We start from the raw sequence: 9,381 nt of genomic DNA, 5'->3' as shown, positions 1-9,381 counted from the left end.
CTGCGTCCAAATACTGCAAATCGCTGGATCCTGACTAAACAGCACGCAAACGCATGTGAACGCTGGCATGCTGATAGACAGGATCCTGCTTGCTCTACTGAGCATGCCCAGAACCAGTCTCGCGTGATCAGTCCCTCTCTCTCCTACCTCTCTGTCTCTCCCCCTCCCTCTCCTCCACCTGAGAGCTGCGGACACTCGTAACCAAGGTAAATATCGGGTAACCACTTATCTTAGTTACCCGATGTTTACGTTGGTTACGTGTGCAGGGAGCCCGGCTCCTAGCAGCTGCAGACGCTCGTAACCAAAGTAAATATCGGGTATCCAAGCAAGTATACCCGATGTTTACCTTGGTTACGAACCTCCACAGTTGTAAGAAGCTGGCTCCCAGTCTGGCACGTTTAGTTCCCATCACTCCCGATCACATGACTCCAATGCCCGCCCCTAAACATCCAGTGACAGGATCCTGCAAAGTAACACATGCGTTTGCATGCGTTTTTTGATGTAAAAGCAGGATCCGCTTTTGCAGCAAAAAAACGTTCAGGACGCATGTTAAAAAGACGTAGTGTGAAAGCAGCCTTAAAAAGACGTAGTGTGAAAGCAGCCTTACAGTTCATTTATTTACAGTGTAAGCGCGACACCATGTGGACGCATGCGGGTAGTGCATGAGGCATGCTGTCGCTCTTCAACTGTAAATAAATGAACTGTAATACATTAGTGACGGAGTCCGTTTGCGTCGAAACAACGCAAATGTGAAACCTGCCTTTCTCCCTGTTATAAACCATTACTGGGGGAAAAAGACTGTAGGCACTCAACTGCATTCTATTACTCCCTGTTATCAGCCATTACTGGAGGGGGAGACTGTAGAACAGGGGACTTCAGTCTATTGCTTTCTGTTATCAGCCATGGAGGAGGAGACGACTATAGAACAGGTGACTTCAATCTATTACTCCCTGTTATCAACCATTACTGGGGGGAAGAGACTGTAGGACAGGTGACTGCAATCTATTACTCCCTGTTATCAGCCATTACTGGGGGGAAGAGACTGTAGGACAGGTGACTGCAATCTATTACTCCTTTTCCATGTTGGTCCATATGAGAAGACCAGGACTATTAATGACCGGCAGTAGTGTAGCTACCGGGAGGTGGCAGAGGGGGCAGTTGCCCTGTGCTCAGAGGAGGTCCACTAGGCGCTTCCACCTATGTGCGCACGTTGCGTCGTGTCACTGTAGAAAATTCTGCAGTGATTTGGCAGCTCATGTGCGCTTCAAATCGCTGCAGACACTGCATAATGGATGTAGTGTGTCTGCAGAATAGATGGCGATTTCACGCGCTCGGGATGCCGCCTCTCCCATAGACAGAGTGGGAGCAGCATCCAAAGCGCACGAAAGAAGTGACATGCTACATTTTTAAATGCAGAGATTTTGTCAAATTTTTGACACTCAAATCGCTGCGTTCAAAAAAGCATGGTGCGCACGGATTATGCACACTCTTCATAGATTGTGCAGGGGACGCAGGACACATGCATATACACTGCAGTGCTATAGACGCAGCATAAATGCATGCAATACGCACACGTGCGCACATAGCCTGAGTGCTGCAGAGGCAGAGCAGAAACTTGTCCAGATGACGAAAATACATCCTAGTGGTGTAGATAGGACCTGCGATGATGTCATGCCCATGTGACCGAGTGGGAGGAGCCGCTCAGAAAGCCAGAAGATCCTGATTCCTGAAGGAGATGGGAACGCGTGACCGGTAATGAGGGAAAATGGGGTTGCAGGGTGAGTGCATATGAGGGGTACAGATTGTGACAAAATGGGGTGCAGGGTGTTTGAGAGAGGGGTAAGTTTGGGTACAGGCTGTGTGACATATAGGGATGCAGGCAGGGCCGTCTACAGGTTTTTGTGGGCCCCATCCTCACGTACAGGGGCGGACTGGCCCACCAGGAGGTCGGGATAACCCCCGGTGGGACCCTGCTATTGATGGCCACGCCCCTTAGGCACCGCCTCCCTACCCCCCTTCCCCGGGCCCCTTATGGATATGTGTGAGAGGACGTGATGAGATCAGCACATTGCTGACGTCATCACAGTGCTGCGGGCGCCACACTGGATTCATCAGGCAGCGGTAAGCGCTCCATGGAGGAGCCGAAGAGACAGGTGTAATTAATGGGGATGTGTGGGGAGGGTCTGAGGACACATAACGGGGAACATTTGTGAAGGAGACACAGTTTTGTGACAGGCAGAGGGGGAGTGCTGTATTCCGAGGGAGGGGGGAGGCAGGTAGGTGTGTGTAGTGATAGGGCAGTGTAATTTGTGTCTGCAGGGGGTGATGAGGGGTGCAATGTATTATGTCTGGGGAGGGGGTAATGGAGGGTGCATTGTATTGTATGTGGGGGAGGGGTAATGGAGGGTGCTCTGTATTGTGTGTGTGTGTGTGTGTGGGGAGTGATGGGGGGTACATTGTAGTGTGTGTAGGGGTGATGGAGGGGTGCATTGTGTGTGTATGGCGTGATGGGGTGCATTGTGTGTGTGTGTAGGGGGTGATGGGGGGGTGCATTGTATTTGTGTGTGTGTGTGTGTGTGTGTGTGTGTGTGTTTGGAGGGGGTGATGGGGGGTGCATTGTATTGTGTGCGTGGGGAGATGGTAATGGGGGGTGCATTGTATTGTGTGCGTGGGGAGATGGTAATGGGGGGTGCATGGTATTGTGTGTGTATGTAGTGGGTAATGGGGGGATGTATTGTGTGTGTGTGTGTGTGTGTGTAGGGGGTGATGCATTGTATTGTGTGTGTGTGTGTGTGTGTGTGTGTGTGTGTGTGTAGGGGGTGATGCATTTTGTGTGTGTGTGTGTGTGTGTGTGTGTGTGTGTGTAGGGGGTGATGCATTGTATTGTGTGTGTGTGTGTGTGTAGTGGGTAATGGGGGATATATTGTATTGTGTGTGTGTGTGTGTAGTGGGTGATGGGGGATATATTGTATTGTGTGTGTGTGTGTGTGTGTGTGGGGGGAGTAGTGGGGGTGCATTGTATTGTGGGTGTGTGTAGCGGTTGATGGGGGGGATGTACTGTGTGTGGGGGGGTAATGGAGCGTGTATTGTGTGTGTGTGTGTGTGAGGGTAATGGGGGTGCATTGTAGTGTGTGTGTGTGTGTGTGTGTAGGGGGTGATGGGGGGTGCATTGTAGTGTGTGTGTGTAGGGGGTGATGGGGGGTGCATTGTAGTGTGTGTGTGTAGGGGGTGATGGGGGGTGCATTGTATTCTGTGTGTTTGGAGGGGGTGATGGGGGGTGCATTGTGTGTGTACGGGCTGATGGACAGTGCATTGTGTGTGTGTGTGTGGGGAGTAATGGGGGTGCATTTGTGTGTGTGTGGGGAGTAGTGGGGGTGTATTGTGGGTGTGTGTGTAGGGGTGATGGGGGGTGCATTGTATTTGTGTGTGTGTAGGGGGTGATGGGGGGGATGTACTGTGTGTGGGGGGATAATGGAGCGTGTATTGTGTGTGTGTGTGTGTGAGGGTAATAGGGGTGCATTGTAGTGTGTGTGTGTGTGTGTGTGTTTGGAGGGGGTGATGGGGGGTGCATTGTATTGTGTGTGTTTGGAGGGGGTGATGGGAGGTGCATGGTATTTGTGTGTGTGTGTGTGTTTGTGTAGGGGGTGATGGGGGATGCATTGTATTTGTGTGTGTGTGTGTGTGTGTGTAGGGGGTGATGCATTGTATTTGTGTGTGTGTGTGTAGGGGGTGATGGGGGGTGCATTGTATTGTGTGTGTTTGGAGGGGGTGATGGGGGGTGCATTGTGTGTGTATGGGCTGATGGACGGTGCATTGTGTGTGTGTGTGGGGAGTAATGGGGGTGCATTTGTGTGTGTGTGTGGGGAGTAGTGGGGGTGCATTGTATTGTGGGTGTGTGTGTAGGGGTGATGGGGGGTGCATTGTATTTGTGTGTGTGTGTAGCGGGTGATGGGGGGATGTACTGTGTGTGGGGGGGTAATGGGGGTGCATTGTAGTGTGTGTGTAGGAGGTGATGGGGGTGCATTGTATTGTGTGTGTGTGTAGGGGGTGATGGGGGGTGCATTGTGTGTGTGTGTATAGGGGGTGATGGGGGGTGCATTGTAGTGTGTGGTGTGTGTGTGTGTGTATAGGAGGTGATGGGGGTGCATTGTGTGTGTGTGTGTGTGTGTGTGTGTGTGTGTTTGGAGGGGGTGATGGGGGTGCATTGTATTGTGTGTGTTTGGAGGGGGTGATGGGGGGTGCATGGTATTTGTGTGTGTGTGTGTTTGTGTGTGTAGGGGGTGATGGAGGATGCATTGTATTTGTGTGTGTAGGGGGTGATGCATTGTATTTTTGTGTGTGTGTGTGTGTGTGTGTGTGTGTGTGTAGGGGGTGATGGAGGGGTGCATTGTGTGTGTGTGTGTGTAGGGGGTGATGGGGGAGTGCATTGTGTGTGTGTGTGGGGTGTGATGGGGGATGCATTGTATTGTGCGTGTGTGTGGGGGGTGTGATGGGGGATGCATTGTGTGTGTGTGTGTGTGTAGGGGGTGATGCGGGGTGCATTGTGTGTGTGTGTAGGGGCTGATGGACGGTGCATTGTGTGTGTGTGTGTGGGGAGTAGTGGGGGTGCATTGTATTGTGGGTGGTTGTGTAGGGGGTGATGGGGGGTGCATTGTATTTGTATGTGTAGCGGGTGATGGGGGGGATGTATTGTGTGTGTGTGTGTGTGTGTGTGGGGGGTAATGGAGCGTGTTTTGCGTGTGTGTGTGTGAGGGTAATGGGGGTGCATTGTAGTGTGTGTGTGTGTGTGTGTGTGTGTGTGTGTGTGTGTGTGTGTGGGGGGGTGATCAGGATTGTATTGTTGTATTGTGTGTGTAGGGGGTGATGGGGGGGTGCATTGTATTGTGTGCGTGGGGAGATGGTAATGGGGGGTGCATGGTATTTGTGTGTGTGTGTGTGTATGTAGTGGGTAATGGGGGATGTATTGTGTGTGTGTGTGTGTGTGTGTGTGTGTGTGGAGAGGGGCGCTATAAGCTAAAATTACATTTTATTCTCAAAATTTTCGTTTCATTTCACCTTTTCCGTTCTAATATTTTACAACCTGAACGACCATGGCTTGCCCCCCCCCCCCCTAGTTTTGATCCTGGGTACGCCCATGCACAGGCCTGAGTGGGCCCTGGCACCCAGCCTTTCAATCGTAAACTTCAGTGATCGTACAAGTTCTGTACGATCACTGAAGTTTTCGCAGTTGCAGGTCCTTTAGTGACATCACATGTGTCATGTGTTTCACCAAAGGTCCTAGCGGTTCACTGTGGGAGTCCCCAGGACTGCACCGACCGCGCCGGTATTCAGATGTATGCGTGTCTTTCAGGCGCGCAATATATTTGTACAGTGCGGCCGGTGACAGGAGGGAGAGCAGCTCTGCTCAGCCCCGCGACGTACCGTAATCGCCAGGGCTGCATAGGAGCGCGCCTCAGTCCTGCACCGACATAATCATCACCGGGGCCGCAGCTGCAGGAATGAAGAGGAGGACGCGCAGGCACAGGTAAGCGCTCCAGAGGAGCCGAAGATGTACTTTTATATGAGGGGCTGCAGGTGGGGGAGGAGCAGTGTTATTTTACAAGTGGCATTAAGAAGCGGTGGGGGACTTTATGGAGCATATTATGGGTCAGTATTAATTTTCACCTTTTTTTTTTTGCAGAAGGATACCCAGCGTGGTTCCTTGAATGTTCTACGTGTGGAAAAAGCCTGGATCTACTACCCCTACACGGTGACAGGTATCTCCAACAACACACGGCGTTGGGAACCAATCAGAGCTTGGCTTTCATTTTTAATCCTGGATAGAAAACATGAAACATGATTTCTGATTGGCTGCTAAGGATCTGATGGCCGCTGTTCTCTCTGATGCCATCCTGATGTTGCTGGTGGCCATTTTATGTGTAAAAAAAATACTAATTTAAAAATTGTGGTTACCCATAGCAACCAACTAACAAGCAATTGCCATGGGCAACACATGAGCCTCACAAGTGTTTCTTTTTTTTTTTTTTTTTTTTTATATATATATATATAATTCCAGCAATGTAGACCAGCTCACTCCTGTGAACCACCTGGAACCTCAGCTGACCTGGTTAACTTCGTTGTGCCCGGGTCAGGATGTAGGAGTCATCCATACAAATGTGAACAACAACAGAGCAAAGTCCAGCAATAACGTGAGCAATCCAGGATGCTGTTAAACATTTATTTCTTACTTTTTATTCATAGATCCATTAAAATACAGTGGTCCAAGCAGTTCAAAACAGCATTAATGCAGGAAAGTAGTGCAGATAGGACTACGCGTTTCAGCGGTAAAATCCGCCTTCTCTTCTGAATCTCTTCTGGACCGTGAAGAAGGCGGATTTTACCACTGAAACGCGTAGTCCTATCTGCACTACTTTCCTGCATTAATGCTGTTTTGAACTGCTTGGACCACTGTATTTTAATGAGAAGGAAAAAAGGTGATCCAGCTCAACTGGGGCAAAGTCCGGCATGCAAGGATAACACTCTGGCAGTGCAAGGGTCCAATAGAAGAAAGAAAAATCCAGCTTCCGGAGTAGTAGTAAAACTGATGCAAAATTTTATTAAAGGACGTAAAAATTAATGTGATGACAAAAATAGGGAGCCCATATGCGGCGTAAGGCTACGCGTTTCGAACGCTGCCTGCGTTCTTTGTCAAGCCTGAGTGAACATGTCTTGCTCACAAGCATTTAAACTCACTCCTACCAATGGGAGGAGTGTGTTTAATCAGAAAGCACATGTGCCAGCATGGGGTAGATAACATACAAAGCAACAATACAAAAATTCAACAATAAGTGAACAGATTTTTTTATTTTTTCGTATATACAGAAAAGATTTTTGATATTAAAATTCCACATAAAAAAACTCTATCATCCGAAATGTACATGCGAACATTATCTACCAAGATTTAATAATGAAACATGACATCTCGTCTCAGATTAAGACCATTGGGTATTCTAGTTCCCAAATGAAATATCCAAAAAGCCTCACGTGTGAGAACCTGATGTTGGATATCACCACCACGAGGAGAGATTTTAACTTTTTCTAAGCCAAAAACACGCAGGGAGTCAGTATTGCAATTGTGATGTGAAATAAAATGTCTGGATGCCGATGAGAGATTTCTGGCTGGAATAACGGGGCCCTTAGAATTATAAATATCCCGGATATGTTCATTAAAACGCACCTTGAGTTTTCTCACTGTACAACCAATATAAAGTAGGTTGCAGCTGGTGCACTTAATGCAATAAACCACATTGGTGGTATTACAATTAATGTACCTCGAAATGGAATATGTGGCAGTCTCACCAGTATTTGAAAATGAGCTACAAGGTAAGGCAAATTCACATGTGCGGCAGCGTGAGGTGCCGCACCTAAAAAATCCCTTGTGTTCAAGCCAGGTGGAAACAGGTTTATTTTTTACAAAAAAACTAGGTGAAAGAATGTTGCCCAGTGAAGGTGCTTTTTTAGCAACCACATTGCAACCAGATTGCAGTATGGTTGCAAGAACAGGGTCTTCATTTAAAACGGGTAAATAACGTTTAATAATATTTTTGATGTGATTAAATTGTGTGCTGTATTGTAAAGATAGCACTATTTTGTTATGCAATTTCATATTATTCTTATTGTTTTTACATTCAGAGTTTTTATTTGAAAAATCTATCAAATGATCACGTTTTTTATTTTCTACTATCTTGCGTGCTCTCTGAAGTGTCCAGGATGGATAACCCCTTGCACTTAATCTGGATTCAGCTGATCTGACTTCATTGTTATATACAGAATGCTCACTGCAATTACGCAAAACCCTGGTAAATTCACCCACTGGTACAGCTTTGATTGTATGATTAGGATGACTACTCATGGCATGTAAAATTGTATTTCCAGCCAGTGGTTTACGATAAATACAAGTGGATATAATCTGGTTAGGCATGCCTGTGAAAGTCAAATCCAAAAAATTAATTTTATTATTGTCACAAAAATGGGTGAATTTTAGATTGAATTGATTATTGTTTAAATAATTCATGAACTCCGGAATTAATAAGATGGGACCATTCCAAATGAATAACTGGTCATCAATAAATCTACCGTACCAGTGGATGAATTTACAGTAAGGGTTATTAATATCATATAAGTATTTTTCCTCCCAATGAGCCATAATCAAATTCGCAATTGAAGGCGAAAATTTAGCACCCATAGAAACTCCGTGGTACTGTAAATAAAACTGTTTATTGAACACGAAAAAATTATGCTCCATCAAAAATTGCGCAACTTGTACGATATAATTTTGAAACGCTGAAGAATAGGAGCTATATTTATTCAAATGAAAAATCAAAGCTTGTATAGCTACAGATAAAGGAATAGTAGTGTACAATGATATAACATCGCAACTAAGCCAACTAAAGCCTGTTTGCCAAATTTTATTGGAGAACTGATCAAGAATGTCAATACTATCTTTGATGTACCCTGGAGTTCTATGGGTTAAAGGCTGCAGTATTGAATCCAGCCATTCACTCATGTGTTCATTCGAAGAGCCGATACCTGAGACTATTGGCCTCATTGGGGGAGGTGATATTCCCTTGTGTGTTTTGGGTAAAGCGTGCAGAGTCGGGGTAACAGGATGTTGTACAATGAGATAATCCCTTTGTTTCTCAGTAATATAATTCAAATGTACACCTTCATCAATCAATCGGACAATCAATGCAGAAAATTTCTCAGTAGGATCAAAATCCAATTTTTTTGTATACAGTGGGGTCGTTGAGCATGGATTCAACCTGGGTGCAATAAGCCAGTGAATCCATTACTACAACAACCCCACCCTTATCTGACATTCTAATTACAATATCAGTCATTGTTTCAAGATCCTGCAGTGCTTTTCTTAATTTAAAAGACAAATTGTGCCTGGCAGGTAGAGTGTGAACACTGTCATGCAGCTTTTTTAAATCCTGTTCTATTAAATCCTGAAATCTATCCATGCATTCAACCCGTGAATTTATTGGATAAAATGCAGGGTTTTTTGGAAAAAACTGAGTAGCTTGATCAATGGAATTATCATCAGCAGTATTCACACTCAAATCCTCCAAGCACAACACTGCACATTGTTCTGAAAAGTCATAAGAACGATAAGGGTTAATACTGACAGGATTATTCACATTAGAAAAATTTTCACCAACAGCATCATGAAAAAAATGTTTTTTAACAGTGAGAATTCTCATAAACCTGTTAATATCCAGTAATGTTGAAAATAGATTAAAGTCCCGTGCATGAACAAAGTTCATACCTCGTGATAAGAGTTCAATATGGTCATCTGATAAAAGACGCGATGACAAATTAAGAACGCTGTTCTGATTTAGC

The 9,381-nt window shown here is 46.1% G+C and overlaps 1 long non-coding RNA gene across 1 annotated transcript in view; it reads left to right on the top strand.

Moving 5' to 3' along the window:
- The first annotated feature begins 757 nt into the window (after window positions 1-757).
- The window catches only part of LOC142288397 (uncharacterized), a 23,324-nt gene continuing 14,700 nt past the window's right edge, over window positions 758-9,381 (top strand). The window contains exons 1-2 of the long non-coding RNA XR_012749172.1: window positions 758-1,778; window positions 5,681-5,756. This is a non-coding gene — a long non-coding RNA (uncharacterized LOC142288397). The remainder of the gene's footprint in view (window positions 1,779-5,680; window positions 5,757-9,381) is intronic.

The sequence above is a fragment of the Anomaloglossus baeobatrachus genome, unplaced genomic scaffold (genome assembly GCF_048569485.1).
Source record: "Anomaloglossus baeobatrachus isolate aAnoBae1 unplaced genomic scaffold, aAnoBae1.hap1 Scaffold_822, whole genome shotgun sequence".
NCBI lineage: Eukaryota > Metazoa > Chordata > Amphibia > Anura > Aromobatidae > Anomaloglossus > Anomaloglossus baeobatrachus.
This window is presented reverse-complemented; position numbering and strand designations above follow the sequence as displayed.